This window comes from Amblyomma maculatum, chromosome 4 (assembly GCF_055883805.1).
Source record: "Amblyomma maculatum isolate TAMU_Amacu chromosome 4, ASM5588380v1, whole genome shotgun sequence".
Taxonomy (NCBI): domain Eukaryota; kingdom Metazoa; phylum Arthropoda; class Arachnida; order Ixodida; family Ixodidae; genus Amblyomma; species Amblyomma maculatum.
Window position 1 is genome coordinate 122,507,726 of NC_139347.1, and position 19,029 is coordinate 122,526,754.

Below are 19,029 nucleotides of genomic sequence, written 5' to 3' on the forward strand. Positions count from 1 at the left end.
TCCGCCCACTTAACTTGCCCGCCTTGCCCCTTGTCGCATACATCTGGTTTTTGCCTATGCCCAATTTCTTCTTTACCGTTTTAAGACTTCCCCCGTTCTTTACAGCATGCTTAATTTTCTACATGTTATACTTCTTTATATCGGCAAACTTGCGCTTATTGATTAGCTTTGATATCTCGACCAATTCGATCTGGTCTGTTGGATTGGAAGCTTTCATACTCAGGCGTTTCTTAATTAAATCTTTCGTCTGCTTAGATAGCTTACCGGTATCCTCTCTAGCTATCGTACCGCCTACGTCTACCACGCAATCAGTAATGATATCTCTGAAATTATTGTTCATTGCTTCGAGATAATGTCGCCATCCTCGGTTAGAGCTGAATGTCTATTCTATAACGAGATACTGAACTCCTCTGTCCTTCCCCTCATGGATAATTCGTTGATCGGTTTCTTTCTTACTAATCGGTTGCGTTCCTTCTTCAGATTTAGGCTAATTTGGGAAATCACCATCCTGTGGTCACTGCATCGCACTTTCCCGATTACCTCTACATCTCGCATAATGGCGGGGGTTGAACACATTATGAAGTCAATTTCATTTTTATTCTCCCCGTTAGCACTTTTCCATGTCCATTTCCGGTTCTTCCGTTTGTTGAAGAAGGAATTCATGATCATGAAGTTATTGCGCTCTGCAACCTCTACTAGTAACTCCCCCCTGTTATTCCTTGAACCAATGCCATAGTCACCTACTGCCATGTCTCCTGCCTGTTTTTTCCCTACCTTGTCATTGAAGTCGCCCAGTAGTACAGTATACTGCGTCTTTACTTTTCGCATTGCCGATTCTACATCTTCGTAGAAGCTTTCAACTGCCTGGTCATCATAACAACATGTAGGTGCATAGGCCTGTACAACCTTAAGTTTATATCACTTATTAAGCCTAATTACGATGCCTGCCACCCTCTCATTAATACTGTAGAATTCATCTATATTACCCGCTATATACTTATTGACAAGGAAACCTATTCCTAGTTGTCACCTCTCTGGTAAACCTCGATAACACAGTACATGGCCATCCTTCAGTACAGTATATGCCTCATTCGGCCTCCTAACCTCACTAAGTCCTATCATATCAAATTTCATACCCTCTAGTTCCTCTAACAGACTGCTAAACTAGCTTCACTAGCTAGGGTTCAAGCGTTAAACGTTGCCAGGGTCAGTTTCCAATGGCGGCCTGTCCAGCGGAGCCAGAAGTTCTTAGCACCCCCTGCTGCGGCACAGGTCTGACCGCCGCCGTAGTCAGTTGTTCCGCAGCCGCTGGTGACTGAGGGCCGGGGTTTTATGGAGCTTATCATGATAAGTTGAGGCCTGTTACTGCACCAGGGTGGCCAACTCCTGTTCTGATGAGGGAGTGCGTTGCCGGAGGTGTTCACCGGCATCAGGTCGCACCCCAAACCTGTTTATGCAATGCCATCGACACGCGTATTTTTTTTTAAATTTTTTTTAATCCGATGGAGAATTGCGCGGCACAGGGACTTGAACCCCGGTCCTCTTGCATGCGAGGCGGATGTTCTACCGCTACGCCACCACTGCACTAATAATAATAAGGCTCCCCGAAGGGCGAAGGTGGCTGATTGTTCAGGAGATACACGTTTGTTCACATATAAGCACACTAAAAAATTGGTGTGATTTCAAGCAATTGTTTCTGAAGATATTAAAAACAAAAATCCAGCATTCCTGACAGAGTCGTTTAAGAACGTTGTCATGCACTACAGGCTATCGTCAAAAGTTGTCCGCATGGCGGAAAGAGGCCGAATGCACATCTGCGAAAAAAAAAAAAACTTTTGCGTGTGAAATGACATTCTTTTAGAGTTCCTAAATGTTCCTGACTAATTTTACAAGGAGGTTTCGCTGCTTCAATAAAGAACTACGTGTTCCTAGCGGTTTGGCTGATGGAAGCACTCGAGAGGTACGCGATTTCTTGTAATTGTTCACGCTTTTCATGTTTACAAGGGAAAAGACGAAGGCTGCGAATTTGTGCAAGTGTGAGAGTGTACAATCGCCCAAATATAACCGGCGCGTGATGGCCATATTATAAGCAAGGGATCACCAATCTCTTGATGAATTTGGATTTTTCGCAACTTTTTTCTGCGCTAAAGAGCACGAGCACAGAAAAGATGTCCATTGCGCAAGGCAGTTGATGATTTGGGTGGCCACACATGTCTTATATTGCTCACATAGGGAAGCTACTACAGAGTTTGCAATGTGACGAAACAATCTATTAAGACATTAAACTCAAATTATGCACTTTACAGTGTTATTTTCTCTTGTTCCTTGTTCTTGTTCTATAGAACAACTTGTTAGATAGGAAATGAAGCGATTTTAAATTCACTTTTCGAGATGTTGCAGCATGTAAGGAACCACGCCGTAAGGAACTAGGAGAGCTATCATCGTGAGGAATTTTGTGAATCCAGCGCAGTGTATAAATAACAGAAAACTTCCAGAAAAACGCTTTTTCATGCATTTGTTGTAAAAAAAAATACAAAATTCCCGACATAAATTCTTTTGCTTCTTTAATCCTGGTGACAGAAAATATTCTCCATGTAAATCCCTTTTACCTTAAAAGTAAGCTTCTTGCCATGTTTCACCAGTCCTTTATCTTTGTTCTGAAGCACGTCAACACTGACCGTACGCCACGTCGCTCGCGGCGTGCTGTTTACAATCCTGCTATAAGCCATCGAACCTTGAAAGTCCACCTTGGCTCCAAAGTTCAGGGTCTGAAACGAAGACAATAATATTCTGCTTAAGGCAGATTTCAGGCACATTATTAACACATAGAATAGAAAAACAACCGAGTTTGACGGGTCTAATGAATCATTGTAACGATAGTGTTTATTTTTTCACTTGCTGTGATAGAAAATTGAGGAATAATAGATTTTGGGAATTTAAACTTCAATCGACCAGACAGTTGCTAGTGTCCACCTATGGGCACAAAAGTAAAGATTCCCACACTCGCTCAAACCCCGCTTCAGAGAGACGCGCCTGCAGTACGCTGTTTCTGCGGCGTCGGACGTATTTGCAGGCTGTATACAAGCTCTGTCGGATGCCATTTTAGACGCTGCCTATTTTATGTGTTGCTCTTGAAATGTCATCCACTTTGAAAAGTGTGTTGTTGAAGCGGACCATTAGGGAACCGACGCAGTGAGACGGCAGTGGTGGCGTTGCGGTAGAACATCCGCCTCGCATGCAAGAGGACCGGGGCTCAAATCCCGGTGCCGCGCAATTCGCCACCGGATGAAAAAAAAAAAAATCCGCGTGTCAATGGAATTGCATAAACATGTTTGGGGTGCGACCTGATGCCGGTGAACACCTGGGGCAACGCACTACCTCACCAGAACAGGAGTTGGCCACCTTGGTGTAGTAATTGGCCGCAACCTCTCATGATAAGCTCCATAAAACCCCGGCCCTCAGTCACCAGCGGCTGCGGAACAACTGACCACGGCGGCGGACAGACCTGTGACGCAGCAGGGGGTGCTAAGAAAGCCTGGCTCCGCTGGAAAGGCCGCCATTGGAAACTGACCCTGGCAACGTTTAATGCTAGAACCCTAGCTAGTGAAGCTAGTTTAGCAGTGCTGTTAGAGGAACTAGAGGGTATGAAATGGGATGTCATAGGGCTTAGTGAGGTTAGGAGGCCGAATGAGGCATATACTGTACTGAAGGATGGGCATGTACTGTGTTATCGAGGTTTACCAGAGAGGCGACAACTAGGAGTAGGTTTCCTTGTGAATAAGTATATAGCGGGTAATATAGATGAATTCTATAGTATTAATGAGAGGGTTGCAGGCATCGTAATTAGGCTTATAAGCGGTATAAGCTGAAGATTGTACAGGCCTATGCACCTAGATGTAGTTATGATGACCAGGCAGTTGAAAGCTTCTATGAATATGTAGAACCGGCAATGCGAAAAGTAAAGACGCTGTATACTGTACTAATGGGCGACTTCAATGCCAAGGTAGGGAAAAGCAGGCAGGAGACAGGGCAGTAGGTGACTATGGCATTGGTTCTAGGAATAGCAGGGGAGAGTTACTAGTTGAGTTTGCAGAGCGCAATAATTTACGAATCATGAATACCTTCTTCAGCAAACGGATGAACCGAAAATGGAGATGGAAAAGTCCTAACGGAGAGACTGAAAATGAAATCGACTTCATAATGTGTTCAACCCCCGATATTATGCAAGATGTAGAGGTAATAGGGAAAGTGCGATGCAGTGACCACAGGATGGTGAGGTCCCGAATTAGCCTAACTCTGAAGAAGGAACGCGACAGATCAGTAAGAAAGAAACCCATCAACGAATTAGCGGTGAGGTGGAGGGCAGAAGAGTTCAGGATCTCGCTATAGAATAGACATTCAGCTCTAACCGAGAATGGCGACATTATCCTCGAAGCAATGAACAATAATTTCAGAGATATCATTACTGATTGCGTGGTAGACGTAGGCGGTACGATAGTTAGAGAGGATACCGGTAAGCTATCTAAGCAGACGAAAGATTTAATTAAGAAAAGCCTTAGTATGAAAGCTTCCAATCCAACAGACCAGATCGAATTGGTCGAGATATCAAAGCTAATCAATAAGCGCAAGTTTGCCGATATAAAGAAGTATAACATGTACAAAACTAAGCATGCTGTAAAGAACGGGGCAAGTCTTAAAGCGGTAAAGAAGAAATTGGGCATAGGCAAAAACCAGATGTATGCGACAAGGGACAAGGCGGGCAACGTCATCACGAATATGGGCAAGATAGTCAAAGTAGCCGAGGAGTTCTATACAGATCTCTTCAGTAGCCAAAGTAGCCAGGACCGTAATGAGATTGGTGGCAGCGAAAAACAGTCAGAGGCACTACCAGTGACGAAGGACGAGGTCAAGAAAGCATTAAAAACTATGAAAAGGGGGAAATCAGCTGGAGAGGATCAGATAACTACAGATTTGCTGAAGGACGGGGGGGGATATCGTGCTAGAAAAACTGGCCACCCTGTATACGCAGTGCCTGGTGTCATCGACGATACCGGAACCATGGAAGAATGCAAACATTAACCTCATTCACAAGAAATTGGACTCTAAGCACCCTAAATATTACAGACCAATCTGCTTACTGTCTGTTACGTATAAGGTATTTACTATGGTAATCGCTAATAGAATCAGGACAACCTTAGACTGCAATCAAGCAAATGATCAAGGAGGGTTTCGGAAACGGTACTCTACTATCGATCATATCCTTACCATCAATCAGGTGATAGAAAAATGCTCGGAATATAACCAGTCCTTATACATAGCATTCGTTGATTACGAAAAAGCATTTGACTCAGTTGAAACCTCGGCGGTGATGCAGGCATGGCGAAATCAGGGGGTAGACGAGCCGTACGTGAAAGTGCTGGAAGATATATATAGTGGCTGCACACGAACCATAGTTCTGCATAAAGAAAGTAACAAAATCCCCATAAAGAAAGGAGTTAGGCAAGGAGACACAATCTCCCCAGTACTATTCACAGCTTGTTTAGAGGAAGTATTCAGAGACTTGGAATGGGAGCAGTTAGGGATAAGGGTAGATGGAGAATACCTCAGTAATCTGCGATTTGCTGATGACATTGTCTTGCTAAGCAACTCGGGGGATGAACTGCCAATAATGATTGATGACCTAGACAGGAAAAGTAGAAAGGTAGGCTTGAAAATCGATATGCAGAAGACTAAGGTAATGTTCAACAGCCTCGGGAAGGAACAGCAGTTTACATTAGGTAGCGAAATACTGGAAGTAGTAGGCGAATATGTCTACTTAGGACAGGTAGTAACCGCAGATCCGGGCCATGAAAAGGAAATAAGAAGAATAAGATTGGGATGGAGCGCATTTGGCAAGCACTCGCAGATTATGACTAGCAGCTTACCGGTATCGCTCAAGAGGAAAGTATACAACAGTTGCATCTTGCCTGTACTCACCTATGGGGCTGAAACCTGGAGGCTAACCAAGAGAGTTCTACTTAAGTTGAGGACAACCTAGAGGGCTATGGAACGAAAGATGGTAGGGGTAACATTAAGAGATAGAAAGCGTGCAGGGTGGGTCAGAGAAATAACTCAAGTTACCGATATCCTAGTAGAAATTAAGAAGAAATGAACATGGGCAGGACATGTAGTACGAAGATAGGATAATTGATGGATGTTGAGGGTAACAAACTGGATTTCAAGGGAAGGAAAGGATAGCAGGGGGCGACAGAAAGTTAGGTGGGCGGATGAGATTAAGAAGTTCGCAGGGGTCAAGTGGATGCAGCTAGCAGAGAACCGGGTTAAGTGGAGAAATATGGGAGAGGCCTTCGCCCTGCAGTGGGTATAATCAGGCTGATGATGATGATGATACAAGCTCTGTTGGATGCCATTTTAGACGCTGCCTATTTTATGTGTTGCTCTTGAAATGTCATCTACTTTGAAAAGTGTGTTGTTGAAGCGGACCATTAGGGAACCGACGCTGCCAGCCGCTAGGTTTTCGCTGCATATGGTACGGCACGGCGACGGTGCGTTGGCGGTCCACCGCGCCGCATGAAGCTTGCGGAGAAAGTTCACTCCATGTGAGTGACCGTTTAGAGAACCTCTAATTTTATTGCGAAAGCAATACTACTTTCGCTTTCAAGCCTTTGCGGTGCGACGGCGGTGCACATGAAATGACCTTTCTCATGACCTCTGTGTGACGTCACGCCTCAAAACTGGGCGACCAACTCGCGCCGTCCGTGAGAGACTGCAGTGCGCATGAACTGCGGCCTAACTCCCGCTCTCTCAGCCAGGAGCGCAACAGGTGTTATGACGTCACGCCTCAAAGCTGGGCGATCTACTCGCGCTGTCCGTGAGAGACGGCAATGCGCATGAATGGCGGCCTAACTCCCGCTCTCTCCGCCAGGAGCGCCACAGGTGTTATGACGTCACGCCTCAAAGCTGGGCGACCAACTCGCGCCGTCCGTGAGAGACGGCGGTGCGCATGAACGGCGGCCTAACTCCCGCTCCCTCCGCCAGGGGCGCCACAGGTGGTGTGACGTTATACAGCTGTATGACAGTAGGATTGATAATGGCGGTGCATTTAGTTGATAATAATGATGATGATAGCAAACGTAATGCACCGTATGCAGCACCAAAACTCCAGCTTTCGCATTTCTGCAGTGTAGATTCCAGTGCTCTCAATGTTTTTGTTTGCTTAGCCACATAACAAGTGAAGGATCACGCACACAGTGCGCGTGATCCTTCGCTTGTTATGCGACTAAGCAAACAAAAATTATATGGTGCGCGGGAAGCGAGCCCATTCGGCATCTTTGGCGCAGTGAAAGCAGTGAAAATGATACTGATACTTTTAAAAACATCACTACAATATATGTAGATTTAGTTGTGCTGTCTCAGCGAGCCAGGTACTTCACTTTGTGTCGCTTATAAGAAGCGAATCATAGTTTCACAGCGGAACCATGCAACCTAATTCTGTTACTTACTCTTTTTGTCTAGCGCAGCGACGTCGACACACGGCATTCTCCACGACTCAACAATGCATCCACGGCCTTCAGATCTTCGCAAATATGGTCTTTCACACACAATCACTTTATAATGTAACACTACTAAGCTATTCGCAGGACACGAGGTGATCCACACGGCCGGGGACTTGCTAATGCAGTCGACCTGCAGGTTTCACCGATCCACCCACACATTTATTTTTTCCGATTGATTGCATACTATGATATTATTGTTAGCGAATATAGCATCCCTGTTGGCATTGTTTTGAATAAATCTTCCAGAACATTTTTTTTGTAGACCTTAAAAGCATGTCCCAAGAGTACGGATTGCGGTCACTCGGTATTCAGACAGCGGCAAGGCCCGGCGGCCTGGAAGGGAAATGGCGCCCGCAGGCACAATTGTGAAAATTATCCAGTGTCTCTAGAGGCGCTCGTTTTCGCAGCAAAGATGATGATGATGATGAGAAGGATTACAACTAAAACTACAGTGTCTCTGTGTACGGCTGAACCCAGTACGCGACCATTGCTGTGGATGCTGCCCAGCAGCGGCGGTCTGAATACAGGACCACTATGGTCGCTGCTCGCAAAGCCTGATGCTAGGCGCCGAAAGAGTGACACACCACTTAGTGCTTTAAAGCGAAAGCCCTACTAAAGGTTTCATTACCGTTATCGGCGTGTGTTTCATGTGGCATCGAATGTATTTAGCAGTTCGCATAACGGGGAAAGCCTCAAAGCGGTAAAGAAGAAATTGGGCATAGGCAAAAGCCAGATGTATGTAATAAGGGACCAGGCAGGCAACGTCATCACGAATGTGGACAAGATATTCAAGGTAGCCGAGGAGTTCTATACAGATCTCTACATAGCGAAAGTAGTCAGGACCGTAATGAGATTGGCGGTAGGGAAAAACAGTCAGAAGAGTGACAAAGGACGAGATCAAGAAAGCATTAGAAACTATGAAAAGGGGAAAATCAGCAGGAGAGGATCAGATAACTACAGATTTAATGGAGGACGGGGGCGATATCGTGCTAGAAAAACTAGACACCCTGTATACGCAGTGCCTGGTGTCATCAACGGTACCAGAACCATGGAAGAATGCAAACATTATCCGCGTTCATAAGAAAGGGGACTTTAAGGACCTTAAAAATTACAGACCAATCAGCTTACTGTCTGTTACGTATAAGGTATTTACTAAGGTAATCGCGAATTGAATCAAGACAACTTTAGAGTGCAATCAAGCAAAGGATCAGGCAGGTTTCCGGAAACGGTACTCTACTATCGATCATATCCATACCATCAACCAGGTGATAGAAAAATGCTCGGAATATAACCAGCTCTTATACATAGCATTCATTGAAAACGAAAAAGCATTTGACACAGTTGAAACCTCGGCGGTGATGCAGGCATTGCGAAATCAAGGAGTAGACGAGGCGTACGTGAAACTACTGGAAGATATAGTGGCTGCACAGCAACCATAGTTCTGCATAAAGAAAGTAACAAAATTCAAATAAAAAAGGTTTTGGGCTAGGAGACACAATCTTGCCAGTACTATTCACAGCTTGCTTAGAAGAAGTATTCAGAGACTTGGAATGGGAGAAGTTAGGCATAAGGTTAGATGGAGAATACCTCAGTAATATGCGATTTGCTGATACATTGCCTTGCAAAGTAACTCAGGGGATGAACTGCAAATAATGACTGTTGGCCTAGACAGGAAAAGTAGAAATGTAGGCTTAAAAATCAATATGCAGAAGACTAAGGTAATGTTCAACAGCCTCGAGAAGGAACAGCAGTTTACGTCAGGTTGCGAAGCACTGGAAGTAGTAGGCGAATATGTGTATTTAGGACCGCAGATACGGACCATGAAAAGGAAATAGCAAGAATAAGATTGGGATGGAGCGCATTTGGCAAGCACTCGCAGATTATGACTAGCAGCTTACCGTTATCGCTCAAGAGGAAATTATACAACAGTTGCATCTTACCTGTGATCACCAATGGGGCTGAAACGTGGAGGCTAACCAAGAGGGTTCTACTTAAGTTGAGGACAACTCAGAAGGATATGGAACGAAAGATGGTAGGGGTAACTTTAGGAGATAGAAAGCGTGCAGGGTAGGTCAGAGAAATAACTCAAGTTACCGATATCCTAGTAGAAATTAAGGAGAAATGAACATGGGCAGGACATGTAGTACGAAGAGAGGATAACCGATGGTCGCTGAGGGTAACAAACTGGATTCCAAGGGAAGGCAAGCGTAGCAGGGGGCGGCAGAAAGTTAGGTGGACGGATGAGATTAAGAAGTTCCAGGGGTCAAGTGGATGCAGTTACCACAGAACCGGGTTAATTGGAGAAATATGGGAGAGGCCTTCGCCCTGCATTGGGTATAGTCAGGCTGCTGATGATGAATATGAGCCTCTGCACTGCCCCCTGGTTTTTCGCACCTTAATCGCGTGGAGACGGCGGTGCTGGCTTCTATTTCTACACTGTTCACCTCACGACCATGGTTCCCCTAATTCACGCACCTGTCGATCTTCGTACCGGCCCGCATCTTCAGTTTTGCTGTGCCATGCCTACCATTGGGAGCTACCGCTGCCCACCTAGCTTGACCGCAACTACACCATAATTCTAGAGCACTATATGGGCTAGGGGAACGCACATTTGGAGTCACATACGAAGCTAAGCAACGAGGAGGCCATAGATCTGAGGCGACTACAGAGGGGCACTTCCATTAATTTACACATTTTACACGTGACACATCCCACGACATTCAGAGACGAATGCCTATGATGCGGGAGAGCCCCCACCCGCTACCATATTACGCGGAAATGAAATGCACATCAAATACAAACAATTGCAAATCAGAATGAAAGGCTGTGGAAGGCTCTGCTGGCCAGCTCGGACCCGCAGGCTCAGCTCTACCTGGTCTCAAGAGCTCGCAAGCTGGCGAAAGCCAGTGGGGCGCCAACTGCTCGCCAGCCTCGGCTGAAGAGGCGGAGATAAAAGATCCCCGTGTATTTATTAAAGTTTTACTCAATCGTGCACTCACCTCATGGAACCTCTCCTTTCAAAACGCCTTCGACACCTTCGCGCAATCTAGAGTTGTATGGACTGTTTGCTCAAGGATAAACTCCCGCTATGCAGCGTCAGCAATGGCAACAAGTGTCCGCTGTTACCGATCCGCTGTTACTGACTCGAGTGCCAGTTTTGAACGATGTAGCTGAACGGTTAAGAACTACGCAAGAGCTCCCCCTTCAAAATACCGTCGACAAGACCCGGCCTATGATGTCCTTGAGGTTAGCAGACATGTATGGAGGAGTCACACACTTTCACTTTGTCTTCTTCGGTTTAAGCATGTTAAACCTTTGTTTTTAAATTTCCTCCTCTATTTCGTTTTCTTGTTCTGTTTTTTCTTGCTCTCTTTTTTATTCGAGGAGTTTGCCATCAGGCATAGTTAAAAGGGAGCGGGGAGTAGGAGGAAACTAGAAGAAAGAGTGCAAACAGATGTCCCTTAAATAATCACACAGGTTGCCGATAAACTGGCTGCTCAGCGACCACTTCCTGTAATCACATTCACGGTCCTACCGCAGACCTACGTTTCGAAGGTAGCACTGTTGCAGGGATGCCGTAGCTGGGCCGGTCCGCAATAGATGCTTCGCATCGCACAGTTCCGGTGAAGCACCACAATGAGCGCACTTTTCGCTCACTTGTAAGCGTAGATCCTGCCACCGATGATGCACAGAAGGCATCAGAGCCGCTCCTGCCCGAATTCTGCGTTTAAGCGTATTGAACCTTTGTTTTTAAAATTTTCTCCTGTATTTCGTTCTCTTCATTTTTTTCTTGTTCCTATTATTTGTTGCGTCAGGTCAAGGCACATCGTTTGTATCCACCCGTTGTAAAGCTGCCGGCTACTAATACAATAACATAATGATGGAGGCGATTAGTAATTTCTGCGAAGCGATCGAGTGTCAAGTTACCTGCAGCAGTCAGAATGCTATTGTTTACTGGGGAAAACGTTGCGGTAAAAGTGCCCGTAACAGCACACCATTGTAATCGATGGTGCACGTGCCCACAAGCTGGCTCATACTATTGAACAACTGGGAAGATCGCCAATGACCGAGCTCTTCGCTGATGAACCTGTTCCGAAGGCGCGTGCTCCAGATCCCCACAGACGTCTGGCGCTACCCAGGGGGAGCCGCGGAAGCGGTGCTAAAAGAGTCGCCTAGGCGTCTGTTGGGCAGTACAAATCCCCAACGTCTGCATACGAATGCATGCCGTCGGTATGGATCCACCGCTGTCATTTGTGTCATGTACAAACTACAATAAATGTAAGGTGCTGAAAATGCTTTCAGGCTTGCCAGGATGTGAAAAAAGAGAAACAATAGCACAATGACAGGCATTATACGACATGCAGAAATCGGGGGCGAAGTCTCGATCGGCGCGCTGCCAGTCGGTATAGCGCGAGTGTCGTGCGAATTCAGAGAACTCTACGAAAACTTTACATGCAACTAAACTGAGGCACATCAATAGACGAAACCGCAATAGGGATAGACAGCGTAAATAACTATTCTGAGTCACAAACAGTCCTTCCGATAGGCCCCTTGCACGAGGGCTACGTGGGCTCCTTGGGTTTGTGCTCAATGAATGCATGTCCTCGAATTTGTATGCTAAACCTGCTCTGTTTTTAGGTTTTTTAATCCCCGTTTAACTGAAAGTCACTCTCGTAATTTTAGAAATACAGAGTCCACGTCCTGGCAAGACGCGAAGAAAGCGGAAGCTAGGACTAAACAAACGTTCGAATTATTCCGCGGCGGAAGTTTTCGATGTTCGCCGTTAGGCACAGATATTACTGAAAGCGCGCTTACCTCGCTTCGCGGATCAATTGTCAATTACCTATAACTTGAATGCTTGCAGTTGTCGAGCTAAAGCTTTTGCTTGTTGGCATAGTGGAGGGACATTAGAAGCACACTGTCAGCATATAAATGCGGTAGATTCAAAGATCGAAATTTTATTGTCGGCTGTTAGTATTTAAAAATATGCGCCAAATGCCGCATGTTGCTGTTTACTCTTGAAAGTGTTTGACTGCTTTCAATAAAATAGAAAAAGTTCTAGGTGACCTCTAGTTGGTTGCCCTAACCTTTCACTGCATGACGCGCGTGCAGTTTTTACTTGTGTAGCTGCCGAAAACAGGTGTATAAGGGACGGTCTATCTCGCGATCACGAATAAACACGCGTGCATATAGCTACATATACGAGGAATCGCCCAAAATACAGTGATCACGACTGCCACCTCTTGAACGGAGTCAAAACATAGGACGGAAAGGATGTAATCTAAGCGCGACGTCTGAGATGTGATTGGTGAAGATGGAAGACGGCTTCCTCCATGAAAAACCAGACCTGTGGCTTCTTGTGCCAGAATGATGGCAGGGGAGCAAGATCCCTTGTGCACGAGGTAGCATCAGGTGGGAGATTGGCTGAAGGTGGTAGGTTGCTGGGGTGTTTCATCTTATAGGCTGCAGTCACCACAGTCGAGAATCGCAAAACTAATACCAGAAGAAAAGCTTATGCGTTGCTCAGGCGCATAGCACGCACGGCTGAAATTTATTCTTTTTTTTTTTCAGTTTGCGAGCGTTGAACTTAAAATCTCCGTGTACAACGCAGGAGAGACTACATTATGAATTAGGTGTCAAGTTCTCAATTAACATCAGCAGCGTAGTTTGTGATGTCCGCTACAAGTCGTGCAATTCTCTTCTTTCGCAGAGTAGCAAGCAGAGAATTGTAAACGCTGGCAAAATTGTGTTTTAATAAAGGGTTCTCTTGATTTTTTTTATAGGGATTGAAGGACCACCTTCGTATCTCGGAAAAGGAAAGTTTTAAGAATAGCGGTGGAGATACCTGAAACATCTGATATAGTAGAGAGGACGTCATATTCATCAATGATAACTAACGAAGGCAACTGTATTGAGCCAGGACCAGGTGTTTATAACGGTTACAGTATGTAGAGTGAGGTTTTTAGGCATCAAGAAAGGAATCGACACAGTTTCCGGCATCGGGGGGGGGGGGGGGGGGGGAGGGGTCAGATTGCAGTTCAGGGGTTACTTTTCTTGGACGAGAAATCTCATGTTTGGAAAGTACGTCCCTTCCCCCGTTCAAAGCATTGGTTGGTAGGTGAAAAAGTAAACCAAGGAAAATCACCGGAAAAAAAAGTGAGGCAGGAAACAGAATAGGAGGGGGTGAGGTGGCTGATAACGGATGCGGAGATTGTTGCGAGGGACTGCGCGTCGCAGGTGTTCCACGGACGGGGTCACCTCATCCGCTATAATGATTCGCGGGTCTCTCTGTTTGGGGGAAAAACTAACGCCAACACGTACTCTTCCGGGCCTATTTCCACTTCCACCTGTACTCCAGCGTGGAGCCCCAACATGCGGGCTCAATCCAGGCCATGGTGGTCTCCTTTCGCTGGGGCCAAAACATGTAAGACGGTTGAGTATGTACGTACGTTGTGGCTGAATGTTCACGAGCCTTACGCAGTCTTTATTAAGCGAAGCATATGCAGTTGTCGTCGTCGAAGCTGCCGTCGCCATAAGTTTCGTCTGAGAAGAAAATGAAGGCACTGCCGACAGGCGTTAAAATGCAACAGCGTAAGCTGTTATCATTAAAGCATGTTTTCTAAGTAATGCGCCATATATGTTTTTTTGCGTTATCGCTACTCATTTTTTACAACATTTGTAAACACACTCATACATATAATATGGTCAGGCTACTCCCAAAAAAAAAACAAAATAATGTGCCTCTGTCCGTGCCACTAGGTATAAAAGCATGTTTTCTAAGTAATGTGCCATATATGTTTTTTGCGTTATCGCTACTCATCTTTTACAACATTTGTAAACACACTCATACAGCGCTTTCGAAAACTAACACCCACAGTACTATATGCCGTCATCTTGGATTATGATGTGTGCATCACGAGCTCTCTAATGATGTCCGCCATCTTGGATTATGTCGTAAGAGTCACTTGCCACATTATTGGGTAACACCATGTGATCTATGGTGGCAGACGTGTGCCACTACGTGACGTAATGTGGCCGCTATCTTGTTTTTTATCTTAGTTTAGGATTTTAGGCTCAGGCATTCTTTGTGCAGTACTCAGGGTGCTGTGGTGCCATTGCGCTCCCCGGGTTAGTGTCTGCCAAGGATTGAGACAAATACAGCGCCTTCCAATCTCGAACAATAAAACCAAATAAATGGTCTACACATTTCTATCCTCTATGCCACTCTGGCGAAAATGCTTTGAATAGCAAGATAGTGTTTAAGACGCTATCCTGTCTACTCCTAAAGGGAAGCTGAAACGTATTCCGCGAAAAATTAGTTATGTGCGGCATTTTATAGTTTTTTGTCCGCTGAACAAGACTATCATACCTAAAAAAGGCAGAAAGGAGCGCAAACGGCTGTTTTTACCAGAAAACGAGCTCCAGTGGGACCAACCTCCAAGCAAACGCCGCTATTGTCGGTAATTGGCCGGACCCATCATGACCTCAAGTTTGGGTATGTGAGGCTGGCGCCGGCGGTGTTGCTGCGTACGTGTCGCTTTAGTGGGCTAGAGAGCGATCTAAAATGTCATTGATCATAGGCACAATATAAAACACCTCTAACACTTACCGTACGCGTTCGAGCGACCAGCAGTTCAAAAAAAGAAACAAAAAACGGCGCTACGAAAGACGCTGTCGAGTACGTCGACAGCGAAAGCAAAGTCAGCACATTTGCGCGAGTCGAAAGCTAAAAGAGCCGGCCCGCTTTAACAACTGCCCTTTACATAATAAAGCTCGTCTCAGTAGCAACAAAAGGAATACGCATTGTATATGATGCAATCATAGTGGACCACTTGTTTATACAACCTTCGAGTATCGCCCAACGGTACAACAACAAACGCACGCGTACTGCAGCTGCAGCCGCCCGTCCTATATATCTTTGCAGCTAGTTTGCGGGGTGCGCTGTTCAACGCATCGCCGAAAATGGTCCGCCTTCAACCGCATCATGAAATCAGACATGTTTGCAGCGCCTCCAGCGCTAGATGCAGCGAGCCTACCAGAATGGTGCCAGCAGCGAGCGTGGGGGACGAGCTCTCTGGAAGAGCGTACTCCCTGGTCGTCACTAGGCCTATATTTTGTTTTGCATCGGCGCCACAACAGGCGACGCTTAGAAATTGAGCACCGTTGTAGTAAACAGGCTACTCGTAGAACTGCCTACTGCAAATCACTTTGTCTCGCATTGAAATGAAGATATTATTTATCATGGCGCCGTCTAAGAAGATGAGCTAATGTATACGTACAAGATGGGATGAGCAGCGGCGGCACCGGCGACTGCCGCTACACAGCTGTGAAGAGAAACTTGCTTGTATCGCAGGTATTCTACCAGCGTCTCGGTACGAGTCAGCGAGCCTCAACAAGGGTTAAGTTTTGATATTCAATTATCCCTGCGCTTACTGTTTAAGACAGCAATAAACTTGAGCACGCTTTCTTGACGCTAGCGCAATGGATCCACGGACAGCTTGCGGAAGGCGCGGCCTCGCGGCATATGGAGGCAATGCTGCGTTCGGATACGATGCTTGAGCGCGCTGTTGCCGCGCAAGCAGCACGGCAATCCATATACTGCGTTATAAATGACTAATGCAAATGCAGCTTCATTCTACCGATCATATTAAGTTCGTTAGCTGTACCTAATTGGTAACTGTCGACGTAGTCGAGAAGGGCGGCGAGGTGCGTAACAACAGTGAGCCGCGAATCGCGTTTTAATTCGGTATTCTCGGTTAAGTGTAACGACGGTGAAGCCAGCCATGCACTTGCTGTATTAACCTAATTAGGTGCGGGAACAGTGACAGAACCGCCGCGGACTTCAGTTGTGCTGATTTAACTGAAATCCCAAATGGCTGCAATCGCTGCCAACATTCGATTATAGTCATCGACATGCAAATCATCAGTGCAAAACACAGCTGATTCAAAAGGCAAGATTATTTTTTTTTTCATGACAGAGGCCGACAGCGCCGAAAATTTCTTATCCTCTGCGAAAATATAAAGCCCCATGTCGCCTGGACCACCAAAGTTCGCACAAACGGAAAGTCGGGCTGATAGCCATCAGTTGTGTCACGCACTCACAGGCATGCTTGTTTTCTAATGACACACGCACAAAAAAAATTTGAACAATTGTCACGAAATCGGCGCACATTTTTACTAAGCCGGCGCAGCGCGAGGTCCTCGCGTCGCCGCATGGTACCTTCCACAAGATTCGAGAAAAACCTCCTTCCCCGCGCGAGAGAGCGCGTAGCTTTGTACGCGTCGCCGTCGCCCTCTTTCTCACCACCCGGCGATGAAAGTGATTTATCAGTCCGGAAAACACCAGACGTCTCTAGAACATTCTACTGGACCTAGCCAATGACGACGCGCGGCTCGACGGGAGGAAGAAAGAGTGCTCTAACCAGCGAAGCTGAGTGTGTGTGCGCGCTAGTTTTGGCGCGTGTTAACAGACAGACGCGGCGCGCCCTATTCAAAGAGACCACGCCGCTGGTGTAGTCAGTCTTTTGGTCAGTGGCCGCGGCGTGCTCGGAAGTGCTACAACTGGACTCCCGGGGATCACCCGCTGCTGGCAAGCCCACAGACCTGCGAGGGAGCGGCGCTCGTCTTGTATGGCAGCCACATCGTGACTCTCGAGGCGTCGGACTGCAACAGTGCCCGGTGAACAATTTGGTGTTTGTTTATGTGTCTCTCTCGTGTTTTATCTGTGTTGTAAAGACCCTGTGTTATTGAATACTTCTGTAGTTGCATGCTTAGCGTTTGTTCTTTTCTCTGAACCTCTCGTCTGTACAATTTTAGTGTTTATGTATTCCTCTGTATCGTCTTTTGCTGTGTATAAAGTTTGTTTTGTTTGTTACTTCTGACTCCGAACCTTACTCTGGCTTGAACCGGCGACAGCTGGGCACCAAACGGCCACCCCCTTCTGTCACTACAAGGTAGTTGAATTCCGGCTGAGCTTGCCACGCAGGTCGAGGGCATCTCCTTTGCGACCGGAAACAGCTACCCCCACTCACTCTAAGGGTGTCTGGGAGTGTGCGCACCGTTAAGGGCGCATCGTTAATAATACCCCCCCCCCCCTAATTATTAACGGGTGACAACAATGAACGACGTTTATTTTACAACTGAGCAAAAGAGGCTCACTAGTCGGAGGGCGTCGAACAGGGCGGAGTGCCACTCCGCCACAGCTGCGTATATATCTGCTAGGTGACCTCATGGGATCTTTGAACACGCGAAACCTTCAGCATACAATGATAAAACTGGAGAAAACAAACCGCACCAGCAGCAGACTGCGCTGATCCGTAGATCCCTAAAGCGCGGGACGGAGCGAAGCAAGCGTGTAAAACGCGCGCCGGCTTAGCCGGCCGGCCGGCATTCCCAACTTGACGTCACAGCCGCCTGTTCCGCAGTTTCGACGCCCCGCCTCTGCCGCTCCCGACAGCGACGGGGGCGTGACCGCAGCGCGTTTTTAACAAGCGATTTCTGTTTTTCTTGCCAACAGTATTGACAAAAAAATTGACACAAATGATTAACAAATACCCCTTCTTCCCAACCAGCGAATTGCATGCAATTTGAAAACCGCTTCAGCTTCCCTTTAAGACGAAGCTCGAACATCCTCCTAATATTTTATCCAGAACAGAATATATACTGCGTACGCCACGCACTACTTTACTCCTTATTTTATTATTTCCATCATTGCTTCCCACTAGGCGCGTTTGAAGTGCGTCTAGCGAATATGAAATTGCGAGTTTATTTTTATTCCCTGGAAGAAAGTGAGTCAATTAATATATTGCGAGGGGGGAAGTGTCACGTGCTTCGGGGTGTCAGGAAAAGGAAGAAGAGGCTGGAGAGAAGAGGAACAAACGGAAGACACAGTGGTGTGTGCTGGGGTTCCATTCGTGACAAAGACTCTGCGTGCCGGGGCGAACACCAGTATGACGGTTGCGCGCTGCAAGCAGAACCCACAACCCCATCAACTTCCTGGACTCGGGCTTTAAATGCGTCACGCTTTGGCGAGAGCAGACAGCATAACAATTTAAGCACTTCTCAGCCACGGATGGGCCGAAGAACCACCTACACACGCCAGGTGGTTCCTCAGCAACGCCGTCCCGATTACTACCGCCAACCAGAACGAGTTTCCGCCCGCATTTACTCGGACCAGTGGCGCCAACAACTTGTGTGTTGTAGCTGTGGCATGACCGGACACATCTCCCGGTATTGCCGTCGGCGGGGCCTGCTACCACAAGATCATCGACTGCTGCCCAACGTTTCTAATCATTTCGACACTGAATCTTATTCGACACCGACTCTGGATACATACCGCCCGGCACAGACGCGAAACGGATCGCCTGCTTCGAACCACAGCTTGACGCCGCCAACCCAAAGACAGGGACAATCACCGTCTCCTCAGCGCCGTTCTTCCCCTTCGGGAAACTAGAAGACGCGGCCGATGGGGGTG